Source organism: Eubalaena glacialis, chromosome 7, assembly GCF_028564815.1.
Source record: "Eubalaena glacialis isolate mEubGla1 chromosome 7, mEubGla1.1.hap2.+ XY, whole genome shotgun sequence".
Classification (NCBI taxonomy): domain Eukaryota; kingdom Metazoa; phylum Chordata; class Mammalia; order Artiodactyla; family Balaenidae; genus Eubalaena; species Eubalaena glacialis.
This window is the reverse complement of record NC_083722.1, coordinates 48,938,648-48,955,616: the sequence shown is the minus strand read 5'-3', so window position 1 is coordinate 48,955,616 and position 16,969 is coordinate 48,938,648.

The window sequence follows — 16,969 nt, the reverse complement described above, 5'->3', positions numbered from 1 at the left end:
TGCCTGTGTGATGAAAAGTGAGTTTCTAGGAAAGAAACTTGGAGGTGGCCATGCTTTGGAAGGAGCTCATCCTTCAGTCAATTCAGTGAATTGGCGACCCTTTTTGACCACTAGCCTCAGGCTAACGTTCCTCTTGTATCATGCCAGAGGTTGGCATGCAGCAGAATCTAAGTAGCCTTATTCAGTGTGGTTCTTGAGCTCTACGAAGCATTCCAGGTCTCTTAGTACTATCGGATCTGCACTAGGCTGTGAAACGTACAAGAAGGACGGCCTGTGTGTTTGGGGAGTTGTGATAAGTGCAGCCTTGGGAACAGCTAGATGCCGAGGCATGGAGGTGAAGGGTTTCTTTTGTTAAATTTCTAGAATGTGGCAACTTGAAACAACTCAAGTATCTCCCGTCTAAAGCACGTTGGAGGTACAAAATAGAGAAGGAAACAGCAGGGACAGTGCTCTGCGGGCCCTTTGGAAAATAAGGCTTGAAGGGAAACTTGACTTTCCTCATTGGGATTTAGAGAGTTGTGGGCTCAGTTCTCTCTGAGAAATTCTTTAGTTGCACATGTTCTCTTCATAGCACAATTGCCTTTGTGATGACAAGTGAGTTTCTAGGAAAGAAACTTGGAGGTTGCCATTCTTTGGTAGGTGCTCATCCTTCGGTAATCTTCAGTGAATTGGCGACCCCACTTGACCACTAACCTGAAGCTAACGTTCCTCTTCTAACATGACACATGTTGTCATGCAGCAAAATCCATGTAGCCTTATTCATTGTGGTTCCTGGGCTCTAGGAAGCATTCCAGGTCTCTTAGTATTTGCGGGTCTGCACTCGGAGGAGAAAAGTACAGGAAGGACGGCGTCTGTCTTCGGGGTGTTGTGAGCAATGCATCATTGGGTACAACTAGATGCCGAGTCATGGGAAGTGAAGGGCTTCTTTTCTTAAACTCTAGAAAGTAGTAAGTTGAAACAACTCAAGTATCTCCCTTCTAAAACACCTTCAACTACAAAATAGAGAAAGAAACAATAGGATCAATGCTCTGTGGACCCTTTTGAATATAAGGCTTAAAGGGGAACTTTATTTTCCTCATTGGGATTTAGAGAGTTGCGGGTTCCATTCTCACTGAGAAATACTGTAGTTGCAAATGTTCCCTTCATGGCACAATTCCCTTTGTGATGACAAGTGAATTTCTCGGAAAGAAACTTGGTGGTTGCCATTCTTTGGTCGGTGCTCCTCCTTCGGTAACCTTCAGTGAATTGGCGACCCCACTGAACACTAGCCTCAAGCTAACGTTCCTCTTGTATCATGCCACATGTTGGCATGCAGCAGAATCCTTGTAGACTTATTCAGTGTGGTTCTTGAACTGTAGGAAGCATTCCAGGTCTCTTAGTACTTGCGGGTCTGCACTAGGATGAGAAAAGTACAGGAAGGATGGCGTCTGTCTTCGGGGTGTTGTGAGCAATGCATCATTGGGTACAACTAGATGCCGAGTCATGGGAAGTGAAGGGCTTCTTTTGTTAAACTCTAGAAAGTAGTAAGTTGAAACAACTCAAGTATCTCCCTTCTAAAACACCTTCAACTACAAAATAGAGAAAGAAGCAATAGGATCAATGCTCTGTGGACCCTTTTGAATATAAGGCTTAAAGGGGAACTTTATTTTCCTCATTGGGATTTAGAGAGTTGCGGGATCCATTCTCACTGAGAAATACTGTCGTTGCACATGTTCCCTTCATGGCACAGTTCCCTTTGTGATGACAAGTGAATTTCTCGGAAAGAAACTTGGTGGTTGCCATTCTTTGGTCGGTGCTCCTCCTTCGGTAACCTTCAGTGAATTGGCGACCCCATTGAACACTAGCCTCAAGCTAACGTTCCTCTTGTATCATGCCACATGTTGGCATGCAGCAGAATCCTTGTAGACTTATTCAGTGTGGTTCTTGAACTCTAGGAAGCATTCCACGTCTCTTAGTACTTGCGGGTCTGCACTAGGATGAGAAAAGTACAGGAAGGATGGCGTCTGTCTTCGGGGTGTTGTGAGCAATGCATCATTGGGTACAACTAGATGCCGAGTCATGGGAAGTGAAGGGCTTCTTTTGTTAAACTCTAGAAAGTAGTAAGTTGAAACAACTCAAGTATCTCCCTTCTAAAACACCTTCAACTACAAAATAGAGAAAGAAGCAATAGGATCAATGCTCTGTGGACCCTTTTGAATATAAGGCTTAAAGGGGAACTTTATTTTCCTCATTGGGATTTAGAGAGTTGCGGGATCCATTCTCACTGAGAAATACTGTCGTTGCACATGTTCCCTTCATGGCACAATTCCCTTTGTGATGACAAGTGAATTTCTCGGAAAGAAACTTGGTGGTTGCCATTCTTTGGTAGGTGCTCCTCCTTCAGTAATCTTCAGTGAATTGGCGACCCCATTGAACACTAGCCTCAAGCTAACGTTCCTCTTGTATCATGCCACATGTTGGCATGCAGCAGAATACTTGTAGACTTATTCAGTGTGGTTCTTGAACTCTAGGAAGCATTCCACGTCTCTTAGTACTTGCGGGTCTGCACTAGGATGAGAAAAGTACAGGAAGGACGGCCTCTGCGTTCGGGGAGTTGTGAGCAATGCGCCATTGGGAACAGCTAGATGCCGAGACATGGGAAGTGAAGGGCTTCTTTTCTTAAACTCTAGAAAGTAGTAAGTTGAAACAACTCAAGTATCTCCCTTCTAAAGCGCCTTGGAATTACAAACTAGAGAAAGAAAGAACAGGGTTAATTCTCTGTGGAATATATATATTGAATATAAGGCTTAAAGAGATACTTTACTTTCCTCATTGGGATTTAGAGGGTTGCGGAATCAATTCTCAGTGAGAAATACTGTAGTTGCACATGTTCCCTTCATGGCACAGTTCCCTTTGTGATGAGAAGTGAATTTCTCGGAAAGAAACTTGGACGTTGCCATACTTTGGTAGCTGCTCAACCTTCAGTCATTTTCAGTGAATTGGCGACCCCATTGAACACTAGCCTCAAGCTAACGTTCCTCTTGTATCATGCCACACATTGGCATGCAGCAGAATCCATGTAGCGTTATTCAGTGTGGTTCTTGAGCTCTAGGTAGCATTCCAGGTTTCTTCGTACTGGCGGGTCTGCACTCGGATGAGAAACGTCCTAGAGGCACGGCCTGTGTGTTTGGGCCTTTGTGAGCAATGCATCGTTGGGAAAAGCTGGATGCCGAATCAGGGGCTCTTAAGGGCTCTTTGGTAAAACCTCTAGATTGTTGCAAGTTGAAACAACTCAAGTATCCCCCTTCTAAATGACCTTGGATGTACAAATTAGAGAAAGAATCAGCAAGGTCGATGCTCTGCTGGCCATTTTGAAAATAAGTCTTGACGGGAAACTTCATATTCCTCATTGGGATTTAGAGAGGTGGGGGCTCAATTCTCCCTGAGAAACACTGTAGTTGCACAAGTTCCCTTCATTGCACAATTGCCTGTGTGATGAAAAGTGAGTTTCTAGGAAAGAAACTTGGAGGTGGCCATGCTTTGGAAGGAGCTCATCCTTCAGTCAATTCAGTGAATTGGCGACCCTTTTTGACCACTAGCCTCAGGCTAACGTTCCTCTTGTATCATGCCAGAGGTTGGCATGCAGCAGAATCTAAGTAGCCTTATTCAGTGTGGTTCTTGAGCTCTACGAAGCATTCCAGGTCTCTTAGTACTATCGGATCTGCACTAGGCTGTGAAACGTACAAGAAGGACGGCCTGTGTGTTTGGGGAGTTGTGATAAGTGCAGCCTTGGGAACAGCTAGATGCCGAGGCATGGAGGTGAAGGGTTTCTTTTGTTAAATTTCTAGAATGTGGCAACTTGAAACAACTCAAGTATCTCCCGTCTAAAGCACGTTGGAGGTACAAAATAGAGAAGGAAACAGCAGGGACAGTGCTCTGCGGGCCCTTTGGAAAATAAGGCTTGAAGGGAAACTTGACTTTCCTCATTGGGATTTAGAGAGTTGTGGGCTCAGTTCTCTCTGAGAAATTCTTTAGTTGCACATGTTCTCTTCATAGCACAATTGCCTTTGTGATGACAAGTGAGTTTCTAGGAAAGAAACTTGGAGGTTGCCATTCTTTGGTAGGTGCTCATCCTTCGGTAATCTTCAGTGAATTGGCGACCCCACTTGACCACTAACCTGAAGCTAACGTTCCTCTTCTAACATGACACATGTTGTCATGCAGCAAAATCCATGTAGCCTTATTCATTGTGGTTCCTGGGCTCTAGGAAGCATTCCAGGTCTCTTAGTATTTGCGGGTCTGCACTCGGAGGAGAAAAGTACAGGAAGGACGGCGTCTGTCTTCGGGGTGTTGTGAGCAATGCATCATTGGGTACAACTAGATGCCGAGTCATGGGAAGTGAAGGGCTTCTTTTCTTAAACTCTAGAAAGTAGTAAGTTGAAACAACTCAAGTATCTCCCTTCTAAAACACCTTCAACTACAAAATAGAGAAAGAAACAATAGGATCAATGCTCTGTGGACCCTTTTGAATATAAGGCTTAAAGGGGAACTTTATTTTCCTCATTGGGATTTAGAGAGTTGCGGGTTCCATTCTCACTGAGAAATACTGTAGTTGCAAATGTTCCCTTCATGGCACAATTCCCTTTGTGATGACAAGTGAATTTCTCGGAAAGAAACTTGGTGGTTGCCATTCTTTGGTCGGTGCTCCTCCTTCGGTAACCTTCAGTGAATTGGCGACCCCACTGAACACTAGCCTCAAGCTAACGTTCCTCTTGTATCATGCCACATGTTGGCATGCAGCAGAATCCTTGTAGACTTATTCAGTGTGGTTCTTGAACTGTAGGAAGCATTCCAGGTCTCTTAGTACTTGCGGGTCTGCACTAGGATGAGAAAAGTACAGGAAGGATGGCGTCTGTCTTCGGGGTGTTGTGAGCAATGCATCATTGGGTACAACTAGATGCCGAGTCATGGGAAGTGAAGGGCTTCTTTTGTTAAACTCTAGAAAGTAGTAAGTTGAAACAACTCAAGTATCTCCCTTCTAAAACACCTTCAACTACAAAATAGAGAAAGAAGCAATAGGATCAATGCTCTGTGGACCCTTTTGAATATAAGGCTTAAAGGGGAACTTTATTTTCCTCATTGGGATTTAGAGAGTTGCGGGATCCATTCTCACTGAGAAATACTGTCGTTGCACATGTTCCCTTCATGGCACAATTCCCTTTGTGATGACAAGTGAATTTCTCGGAAAGAAACTTGGTGGTTGCCATTCTTTGGTCGGTGCTCCTCCTTCGGTAACCTTCAGTGAATTGGCGACCCCATTGAACACTAGCCTCAAGCTAACGTTCCTCTTGTATCATGCCACATGTTGGCATGCAGCAGAATCCTTGTAGACTTATTCAGTGTGGTTCTTGAACTCTAGGAAGCATTCCACGTCTCTTAGTACTTGCGGGTCTGCACTAGGATGAGAAAAGTACAGGAAGGATGGCGTCTGTCTTCGGGGTGTTGTGAGCAATGCATCATTGGGTACAACTAGATGCCGAGTCATGGGAAGTGAAGGGCTTCTTTTCTTAAACTCTAGAAAGTAGTAAGTTGAAACAACTCAAGTATCTCCCTTCTAAAACACCTTCAACTACAAAATAGAGAAAGAAGCAATAGGATCAATGCTCTGTGGACCCTTTTGAATATAAGGCTTAAAGGGGAACTTTATTTTCCTCATTGGGATTTAGAGAGTTGCGGGATCCATTCTCACTGAGAAATACTGTCGTTGCACATGTTCCCTTCATGGCACAATTCCCTTTGTGATGACAAGTGAATTTCTCGGAAAGAAACTTGGTGGTTGCCATTCTTTGGTAGGTGCTCCTCCTTCAGTAATCTTCAGTGAATTGGCGACCCCATTGAACACTAGCCTCAAGCTAACGTTCCTCTTGTATCATGCCACATGTTGGCATGCAGCAGAATACTTGTAGACTTATTCAGTGTGGTTCTTGAACTCTAGGAAGCATTCCACGTCTCTTAGTACTTGCGGGTCTGCACTAGGATGAGAAAAGTACAGGAAGGACGGCCTCTGCGTTCGGGGAGTTGTGAGCAATGCGCCATTGGGAACAGCTAGATGCCGAGACATGGGAAGTGAAGGGCTTCTTTTCTTAAACTCTAGAAAGTAGTAAGTTGAAACAACTCAAGTATCTCCCTTCTAAAGCGCCTTGGAATTACAAACTAGAGAAAGAAAGAACAGGGTTAATTCTCTGTGGAATATATATATTGAATATAAGGCTTAAAGAGATACTTTACTTTCCTCATTGGGATTTAGAGGGTTGCGGAATCAATTCTCAGTGAGAAATACTGTAGTTGCACATGTTCCCTTCATGGCACAGTTCCCTTTGTGATGAGAAGTGAATTTCTCGGAAAGAAACTTGGACGTTGCCATACTTTGGTAGCTGCTCAACCTTCAGTCATTTTCAGTGAATTGGCGACCCCATTGAACACTAGCCTCAAGCTAACGTTCCTCTTGTATCATGCCACACATTGGCATGCAGCAGAATCCATGTAGCGTTATTCAGTGTGGTTCTTGAGCTCTAGGTAGCATTCCAGGTTTCTTCGTACTGGCGGGTCTGCACTCGGATGAGAAACGTCCTAGAGGCACGGCCTGTGTGTTTGGGCCTTTGTGAGCAATGCATCGTTGGGAAAAGCTGGATGCCGAATCAGGGGCTCTTAAGGGCTCTTTGGTAAAACCTCTAGATTGTTGCAAGTTGAAACAACTCAAGTATCCCCCTTCTAAATGACCTTGGATGTACAAATTAGAGAAAGAATCAGCAAGGTCGATGCTCTGCTGGCCATTTTGAAAATAAGTCTTGACGGGAAACTTCATATTCCTCATTGGGATTTAGAGAGGTGGGGGCTCAATTCTCCCTGAGAAACACTGTAGTTGCACAAGTTCCCTTCATTGCACAATTGCCTGTGTGATGAAAAGTGAGTTTCTAGGAAAGAAACTTGGAGGTGGCCATGCTTTGGAAGGAGCTCATCCTTCAGTCAATTCAGTGAATTGGCGACCCTTTTTGACCACTAGCCTCAGGCTAACGTTCCTCTTGTATCATGCCAGAGGTTGGCATGCAGCAGAATCTAAGTAGCCTTATTCAGTGTGGTTCTTGAGCTCTACGAAGCATTCCAGGTCTCTTAGTACTATCGGATCTGCACTAGGCTGTGAAACGTACAAGAAGGACGGCCTGTGTGTTTGGGGAGTTGTGATAAGTGCAGCCTTGGGAACAGCTAGATGCCGAGGCATGGAGGTGAAGGGTTTCTTTTGTTAAATTTCTAGAATGTGGCAACTTGAAACAACTCAAGTATCTCCCGTCTAAAGCACGTTGGAGGTACAAAATAGAGAAGGAAACAGCAGGGACAGTGCTCTGCGGGCCCTTTGGAAAATAAGGCTTGAAGGGAAACTTGACTTTCCTCATTGGGATTTAGAGAGTTGTGGGCTCAGTTCTCTCTGAGAAATTCTTTAGTTGCACATGTTCTCTTCATAGCACAATTGCCTTTGTGATGACAAGTGAGTTTCTAGGAAAGAAACTTGGAGGTTGCCATTCTTTGGTAGGTGCTCATCCTTCGGTAATCTTCAGTGAATTGGCGACCCCACTTGACCACTAACCTGAAGCTAACGTTCCTCTTCTAACATGACACATGTTGTCATGCAGCAAAATCCATGTAGCCTTATTCATTGTGGTTCCTGGGCTCTAGGAAGCATTCCAGGTCTCTTAGTATTTGCGGGTCTGCACTCGGAGGAGAAAAGTACAGGAAGGACGGCGTCTGTCTTCGGGGTGTTGTGAGCAATGCATCATTGGGTACAACTAGATGCCGAGTCATGGGAAGTGAAGGGCTTCTTTTCTTAAACTCTAGAAAGTAGTAAGTTGAAACAACTCAAGTATCTCCCTTCTAAAACACCTTCAACTACAAAATAGAGAAAGAAACAATAGGATCAATGCTCTGTGGACCCTTTTGAATATAAGGCTTAAAGGGGAACTTTATTTTCCTCATTGGGATTTAGAGAGTTGCGGGTTCCATTCTCACTGAGAAATACTGTAGTTGCAAATGTTCCCTTCATGGCACAATTCCCTTTGTGATGACAAGTGAATTTCTCGGAAAGAAACTTGGTGGTTGCCATTCTTTGGTCGGTGCTCCTCCTTCGGTAACCTTCAGTGAATTGGCGACCCCACTGAACACTAGCCTCAAGCTAACGTTCCTCTTGTATCATGCCACATGTTGGCATGCAGCAGAATCCTTGTAGACTTATTCAGTGTGGTTCTTGAACTGTAGGAAGCATTCCAGGTCTCTTAGTACTTGCGGGTCTGCACTAGGATGAGAAAAGTACAGGAAGGATGGCGTCTGTCTTCGGGGTGTTGTGAGCAATGCATCATTGGGTACAACTAGATGCCGAGTCATGGGAAGTGAAGGGCTTCTTTTGTTAAACTCTAGAAAGTAGTAAGTTGAAACAACTCAAGTATCTCCCTTCTAAAACACCTTCAACTACAAAATAGAGAAAGAAGCAATAGGATCAATGCTCTGTGGACCCTTTTGAATATAAGGCTTAAAGGGGAACTTTATTTTCCTCATTGGGATTTAGAGAGTTGCGGGATCCATTCTCACTGAGAAATACTGTCGTTGCACATGTTCCCTTCATGGCACAATTCCCTTTGTGATGACAAGTGAATTTCTCGGAAAGAAACTTGGTGGTTGCCATTCTTTGGTCGGTGCTCCTCCTTCGGTAACCTTCAGTGAATTGGCGACCCCATTGAACACTAGCCTCAAGCTAACGTTCCTCTTGTATCATGCCACATGTTGGCATGCAGCAGAATCCTTGTAGACTTATTCAGTGTGGTTCTTGAACTCTAGGAAGCATTCCACGTCTCTTAGTACTTGCGGGTCTGCACTAGGATGAGAAAAGTACAGGAAGGATGGCGTCTGTCTTCGGGGTGTTGTGAGCAATGCATCATTGGGTACAACTAGATGCCGAGTCATGGGAAGTGAAGGGCTTCTTTTGTTAAACTCTAGAAAGTAGTAAGTTGAAACAACTCAAGTATCTCCCTTCTAAAACACCTTCAACTACAAAATAGAGAAAGAAGCAATAGGATCAATGCTCTGTGGACCCTTTTGAATATAAGGCTTAAAGGGGAACTTTATTTTCCTCATTGGGATTTAGAGAGTTGCGGGATCCATTCTCACTGAGAAATACTGTCGTTGCACATGTTCCCTTCATGGCACAATTCCCTTTGTGATGACAAGTGAATTTCTCGGAAAGAAACTTGGTGGTTGCCATTCTTTGGTAGGTGCTCCTCCTTCAGTAATCTTCAGTGAATTGGCGACCCCATTGAACACTAGCCTCAAGCTAACGTTCCTCTTGTATCATGCCACATGTTGGCATGCAGCAGAATACTTGTAGACTTATTCAGTGTGGTTCTTGAACTCTAGGAAGCATTCCACGTCTCTTAGTACTTGCGGGTCTGCACTAGGATGAGAAAAGTACAGGAAGGACGGCCTCTGCGTTCGGGGAGTTGTGAGCAATGCGCCATTGGGAACAGCTAGATGCCGAGACATGGGAAGTGAAGGGCTTCTTTTCTTAAACTCTAGAAAGTAGTAAGTTGAAACAACTCAAGTATCTCCCTTCTAAAGCGCCTTGGAATTACAAACTAGAGAAAGAAAGAACAGGGTTAATTCTCTGTGGAATATATATATTGAATATAAGGCTTAAAGAGATACTTTACTTTCCTCATTGGGATTTAGAGGGTTGCGGAATCAATTCTCAGTGAGAAATACTGTAGTTGCACATGTTCCCTTCATGGCACAGTTCCCTTTGTGATGAGAAGTGAATTTCTCGGAAAGAAACTTGGACGTTGCCATACTTTGGTAGCTGCTCAACCTTCAGTCATTTTCAGTGAATTGGCGACCCCATTGAACACTAGCCTCAAGCTAACGTTCCTCTTGTATCATGCCACACATTGGCATGCAGCAGAATCCATGTAGCGTTATTCAGTGTGGTTCTTGAGCTCTAGGTAGCATTCCAGGTTTCTTCGTACTGGCGGGTCTGCACTCGGATGAGAAACGTCCTAGAGGCACGGCCTGTGTGTTTGGGCCTTTGTGAGCAATGCATCGTTGGGAAAAGCTGGATGCCGAATCAGGGGCTCTTAAGGGCTCTTTGGTAAAACCTCTAGATTGTTGCAAGTTGAAACAACTCAAGTATCCCCCTTCTAAATGACCTTGGATGTACAAATTAGAGAAAGAATCAGCAAGGTCGATGCTCTGCTGGCCATTTTGAAAATAAGTCTTGACGGGAAACTTCATATTCCTCATTGGGATTTAGAGAGGTGGGGGCTCAATTCTCCCTGAGAAACACTGTAGTTGCACAAGTTCCCTTCATTGCACAATTGCCTGTGTGATGAAAAGTGAGTTTCTAGGAAAGAAACTTGGAGGTGGCCATGCTTTGGAAGGAGCTCATCCTTCAGTCAATTCAGTGAATTGGCGACCCTTTTTGACCACTAGCCTCAGGCTAACGTTCCTCTTGTATCATGCCAGAGGTTGGCATGCAGCAGAATCTAAGTAGCCTTATTCAGTGTGGTTCTTGAGCTCTACGAAGCATTCCAGGTCTCTTAGTACTATCGGATCTGCACTAGGCTGTGAAACGTACAAGAAGGACGGCCTGTGTGTTTGGGGAGTTGTGATAAGTGCAGCCTTGGGAACAGCTAGATGCCGAGGCATGGAGGTGAAGGGTTTCTTTTGTTAAATTTCTAGAATGTGGCAACTTGAAACAACTCAAGTATCTCCCGTCTAAAGCACGTTGGAGGTACAAAATAGAGAAGGAAACAGCAGGGACAGTGCTCTGCGGGCCCTTTGGAAAATAAGGCTTGAAGGGAAACTTGACTTTCCTCATTGGGATTTAGAGAGTTGTGGGCTCAGTTCTCTCTGAGAAATTCTTTAGTTGCACATGTTCTCTTCATAGCACAATTGCCTTTGTGATGACAAGTGAGTTTCTAGGAAAGAAACTTGGAGGTTGCCATTCTTTGGTAGGTGCTCATCCTTCGGTAATCTTCAGTGAATTGGCGACCCCACTTGACCACTAACCTGAAGCTAACGTTCCTCTTCTAACATGACACATGTTGTCATGCAGCAAAATCCATGTAGCCTTATTCATTGTGGTTCCTGGGCTCTAGGAAGCATTCCAGGTCTCTTAGTATTTGCGGGTCTGCACTCGGAGGAGAAAAGTACAGGAAGGACGGCGTCTGTCTTCGGGGTGTTGTGAGCAATGCATCATTGGGTACAACTAGATGCCGAGTCATGGGAAGTGAAGGGCTTCTTTTCTTAAACTCTAGAAAGTAGTAAGTTGAAACAACTCAAGTATCTCCCTTCTAAAACACCTTCAACTACAAAATAGAGAAAGAAACAATAGGATCAATGCTCTGTGGACCCTTTTGAATATAAGGCTTAAAGGGGAACTTTATTTTCCTCATTGGGATTTAGAGAGTTGCGGGTTCCATTCTCACTGAGAAATACTGTAGTTGCAAATGTTCCCTTCATGGCACAATTCCCTTTGTGATGACAAGTGAATTTCTCGGAAAGAAACTTGGTGGTTGCCATTCTTTGGTCGGTGCTCCTCCTTCGGTAACCTTCAGTGAATTGGCGACCCCACTGAACACTAGCCTCAAGCTAACGTTCCTCTTGTATCATGCCACATGTTGGCATGCAGCAGAATCCTTGTAGACTTATTCAGTGTGGTTCTTGAACTGTAGGAAGCATTCCAGGTCTCTTAGTACTTGCGGGTCTGCACTAGGATGAGAAAAGTACAGGAAGGATGGCGTCTGTCTTCGGGGTGTTGTGAGCAATGCATCATTGGGTACAACTAGATGCCGAGTCATGGGAAGTGAAGGGCTTCTTTTGTTAAACTCTAGAAAGTAGTAAGTTGAAACAACTCAAGTATCTCCCTTCTAAAACACCTTCAACTACAAAATAGAGAAAGAAGCAATAGGATCAATGCTCTGTGGACCCTTTTGAATATAAGGCTTAAAGGGGAACTTTATTTTCCTCATTGGGATTTAGAGAGTTGCGGGATCCATTCTCACTGAGAAATACTGTCGTTGCACATGTTCCCTTCATGGCACAATTCCCTTTGTGATGACAAGTGAATTTCTCGGAAAGAAACTTGGTGGTTGCCATTCTTTGGTCGGTGCTCCTCCTTCGGTAACCTTCAGTGAATTGGCGACCCCATTGAACACTAGCCTCAAGCTAACGTTCCTCTTGTATCATGCCACATGTTGGCATGCAGCAGAATCCTTGTAGACTTATTCAGTGTGGTTCTTGAACTCTAGGAAGCATTCCACGTCTCTTAGTACTTGCGGGTCTGCACTAGGATGAGAAAAGTACAGGAAGGATGGCGTCTGTCTTCGGGGTGTTGTGAGCAATGCATCATTGGGTACAACTAGATGCCGAGTCATGGGAAGTGAAGGGCTTCTTTTCTTAAACTCTAGAAAGTAGTAAGTTGAAACAACTCAAGTATCTCCCTTCTAAAACACCTTCAACTACAAAATAGAGAAAGAAGCAATAGGATCAATGCTCTGTGGACCCTTTTGAATATAAGGCTTAAAGGGGAACTTTATTTTCCTCATTGGGATTTAGAGAGTTGCGGGATCCATTCTCACTGAGAAATACTGTCGTTGCACATGTTCCCTTCATGGCACAATTCCCTTTGTGATGACAAGTGAATTTCTCGGAAAGAAACTTGGTGGTTGCCATTCTTTGGTAGGTGCTCCTCCTTCAGTAATCTTCAGTGAATTGGCGACCCCATTGAACACTAGCCTCAAGCTAACGTTCCTCTTGTATCATGCCACATGTTGGCATGCAGCAGAATACTTGTAGACTTATTCAGTGTGGTTCTTGAACTCTAGGAAGCATTCCACGTCTCTTAGTACTTGCGGGTCTGCACTAGGATGAGAAAAGTACAGGAAGGACGGCCTCTGCGTTCGGGGAGTTGTGAGCAATGCGCCATTGGGAACAGCTAGATGCCGAGACATGGGAAGTGAAGGGCTTCTTTTCTTAAACTCTAGAAAGTAGTAAGTTGAAACAACTCAAGTATCTCCCTTCTAAAGCGCCTTGGAATTACAAACTAGAGAAAGAAAGAACAGGGTTAATTCTCTGTGGAATATATATATTGAATATAAGGCTTAAAGAGATACTTTACTTTCCTCATTGGGATTTAGAGGGTTGCGGAATCAATTCTCAGTGAGAAATACTGTAGTTGCACATGTTCCCTTCATGGCACAGTTCCCTTTGTGATGAGAAGTGAATTTCTCGGAAAGAAACTTGGACGTTGCCATACTTTGGTAGCTGCTCAACCTTCAGTCATTTTCAGTGAATTGGCGACCCCATTGAACACTAGCCTCAAGCTAACGTTCCTCTTGTATCATGCCACACATTGGCATGCAGCAGAATCCATGTAGCGTTATTCAGTGTGGTTCTTGAGCTCTAGGTAGCATTCCAGGTTTCTTCGTACTGGCGGGTCTGCACTCGGATGAGAAACGTCCTAGAGGCACGGCCTGTGTGTTTGGGCCTTTGTGAGCAATGCATCGTTGGGAAAAGCTGGATGCCGAATCAGGGGCTCTTAAGGGCTCTTTGGTAAAACCTCTAGATTGTTGCAAGTTGAAACAACTCAAGTATCCCCCTTCTAAATGACCTTGGATGTACAAATTAGAGAAAGAATCAGCAAGGTCGATGCTCTGCTGGCCATTTTGAAAATAAGTCTTGACGGGAAACTTCATATTCCTCATTGGGATTTAGAGAGGTGGGGGCTCAATTCTCCCTGAGAAACACTGTAGTTGCACAAGTTCCCTTCATTGCACAATTGCCTGTGTGATGAAAAGTGAGTTTCTAGGAAAGAAACTTGGAGGTGGCCATGCTTTGGAAGGAGCTCATCCTTCAGTCAATTCAGTGAATTGGCGACCCTTTTTGACCACTAGCCTCAGGCTAACGTTCCTCTTGTATCATGCCAGAGGTTGGCATGCAGCAGAATCTAAGTAGCCTTATTCAGTGTGGTTCTTGAGCTCTACGAAGCATTCCAGGTCTCTTAGTACTATCGGATCTGCACTAGGCTGTGAAACGTACAAGAAGGACGGCCTGTGTGTTTGGGGAGTTGTGATAAGTGCAGCCTTGGGAACAGCTAGATGCCAAGGCATAGAGGTGAAGGGTTTCTTTTGTTAAATTTCTAGAATGTGGCAACTTGAAACGACTCAAGTACCTCCCGTCTAAAGCACGTTGGAGGTACAAAATAGAGAAGGAAACAGCAGGGTCAGTGCTCTGCGGGCCCTTTGGAAAATAAGGCTTGAAGGAAAACTTGACTTTCCTCATTGGGATTTAGAGGGTTGTGGGCTCAGTTCTCTCTGAGAAATTCTTTAGTTGCACATGTTCTCTTCATAGCACAATTGCCTTTGTGATGACAAGTGAGTTTCTAGGAAAGAAACTTGGAGGTTGCCATTCTTTGGTAGGTGCTCATCCTTCGGTAATCTTCAGTGAATTGGCGACCCCACTTGACCACTAACCTGAAGCTAATGTTCCTCTTCTAACATGACACATGTTGTCATGCAGCAAAATCTATGTAGCCTTATTCATTGTGGTTCCTGGGCTCTAGGAAGCATTCCAGGTCTCTTAGTACTTGCGGGTCTGCACTCGGAGGAGAAAAGTACAGGAAGGACGGCGTCTGTCTTCGGGGTGTTGTGAGCAATGCATCATTGGGTACAACTAGATGCCGAGTCATGGGAAGTGAAGGGCTTCTTTTCTTAAACTCTAGAAAGTAGTAAGTTGAAACAACTCAAGTATCTCCCTTCTAAAACACCTTCAACTACAAAATAGAGAAAGAAACAATAGGATCAATGCTCTGTGGACCCTTTTGAATATAAGGCTTAAAGGGGAACTTTATTTTCCTCATTGGGATTTAGAGAGTTGCGGGTTCCATTCTCACTGAGAAATACTGTAGTTGCAAATGTTCCCTTCATGGCACAATTCCCTTTGTGATGACAAGTGAATTTCTCGGAAAGAAACTTGGTGGTTGCCATTCTTTGGTAGGTGCTCCTCCTTCAGTAATCTTCAGTGAATTGGCGACCCCATTGAACACTAGCCTCAAGCTAACGTTCCTCTTGTATCATGCCACATGTTGGCATGCAGCAGAATCCTTGTAGAATTATTCAGTGTGGTTCTTGAACTCTAAGAAGCATTCCACGTCTCTTAGTACTTGCGGGTCTGCACTAGGATGAGAAAAGTACAGGAAGGATGGCGTCTGTCTTCGGGGTGTTGTGAGCAATGCATCATTGGGTACAACTAGATGCCGAGTCATGGGAAGTGAAGGGCTTCTTTTCTTAAACTCTAGAATGTAGTAAGTTGAAACAACTCAAGTATCTCCCTTCTAAAGCGCCTTGGAATTACAAACTAGAGAAAGAAAGAACAGGGTTAATTCTCTGTGGAATATATATATTGAATATAAGGCTTAAAGGGATACTTTACTTTCCTCATTGGGATTTAGAGAGTTGCGGAATCAATTCTCAGTGAGAAATACTGTAGTTGCACATGTTCCCTTCATGGCACAGTTCCCTTTGTGATGAGAAGTGAATTTCTCGGAAAGAAACTTGGACGTTGCCATACTTTGGTAGCTGCTCAACCTTCAGTAATTTTCAGTGAATTGGCGACCCCACTGAACACTAGCCTCAAGCTAACGTTCCTCTTGTATCATGCCACATGTTGGCATGCAGCAGAATCCTTGTAGACTTATTCAGTGTGGTTCTTGAACTGTAGGAAGCATTCCAGGTCTCTTAGTACTTGCGGGTCTGCACTAGGATGAGAAAAGTACAGGAAGGATGGCGTCTGTCTTCGGGGTGTTGTGAGCAATGCATCATTGGGTACAACTAGATGCCGAGTCATGGGAAGTGAAGGGCTTCTTTTGTTAAACTCTAGAAAGTAGTAAGTTGAAACAACTCAAGTATCTCCCTTCTAAAACACCTTCAACTACAAAATAGAGAAAGAAGCAATAGGATCAATGCTCTGTGGACCCTTTTGAATATAAGGCTTAAAGGGGAACTTTATTTTCCTCATTGGGATTTAGAGAGTTGCGGGATCCATTCTCACTGAGAAATACTGTCGTTGCACATGTTCCCTTCATGGCACAATTCCCTTTGTGATGACAAGTGAATTTCTCGGAAAGAAACTTGGTGGTTGCCATTCTTTGGTCGGTGCTCCTCCTTCGGTAACCTTCAGTGAATTGGCGACCCCATTGAACACTAGCCTCAAGCTAACGTTCCTCTTGTATCATGCCACATGTTGGCATGCAGCAGAATCCTTGTAGACTTATTCAGTGTGGTTCTTGAACTCTAGGAAGCATTCCACGTCTCTTAGTACTTGCGGGTCTGCACTAGGATGAGAAAAGTACAGGAAGGATGGCGTCTGTCTTCGGGGTGTTGTGAGCAATGCATCATTGGGTACAACTAGATGCCGAGTCATGGGAAGTGAAGGGCTTCTTTTGTTAAACTCTAGAAAGTAGTAAGTTGAAACAACTCAAGTATCTCCCTTCTAAAACACCTTCAACTACAAAATAGAGAAAGAAGCAATAGGATCAATGCTCTGTGGACCCTTTTGAATATAAGGCTTAAAGGGGAACTTTATTTTCCTCATTGGGATTTAGAGAGTTGCGGGATCCATTCTCACTGAGAAATACTGTCGTTGCACATGTTCCCTTCATGGCACAATTCCCTTTGTGATGACAAGTGAATTTCTCGGAAAGAAACTTGGTGGTTGCCATTCTTTGGTAGGTGCTCCTCCTTCAGTAATCTTCAGTGAATTGGCGACCCCATTGAACACTAGCCTCAAGCTAACGTTCCTCTTGTATCATGCCACATGTTGGCATGCAGCAGAATACTTGTAGACTTATTCAGTGTGGTTCTTGAACTCTAGGAAGCATTCCACGTCTCTTAGT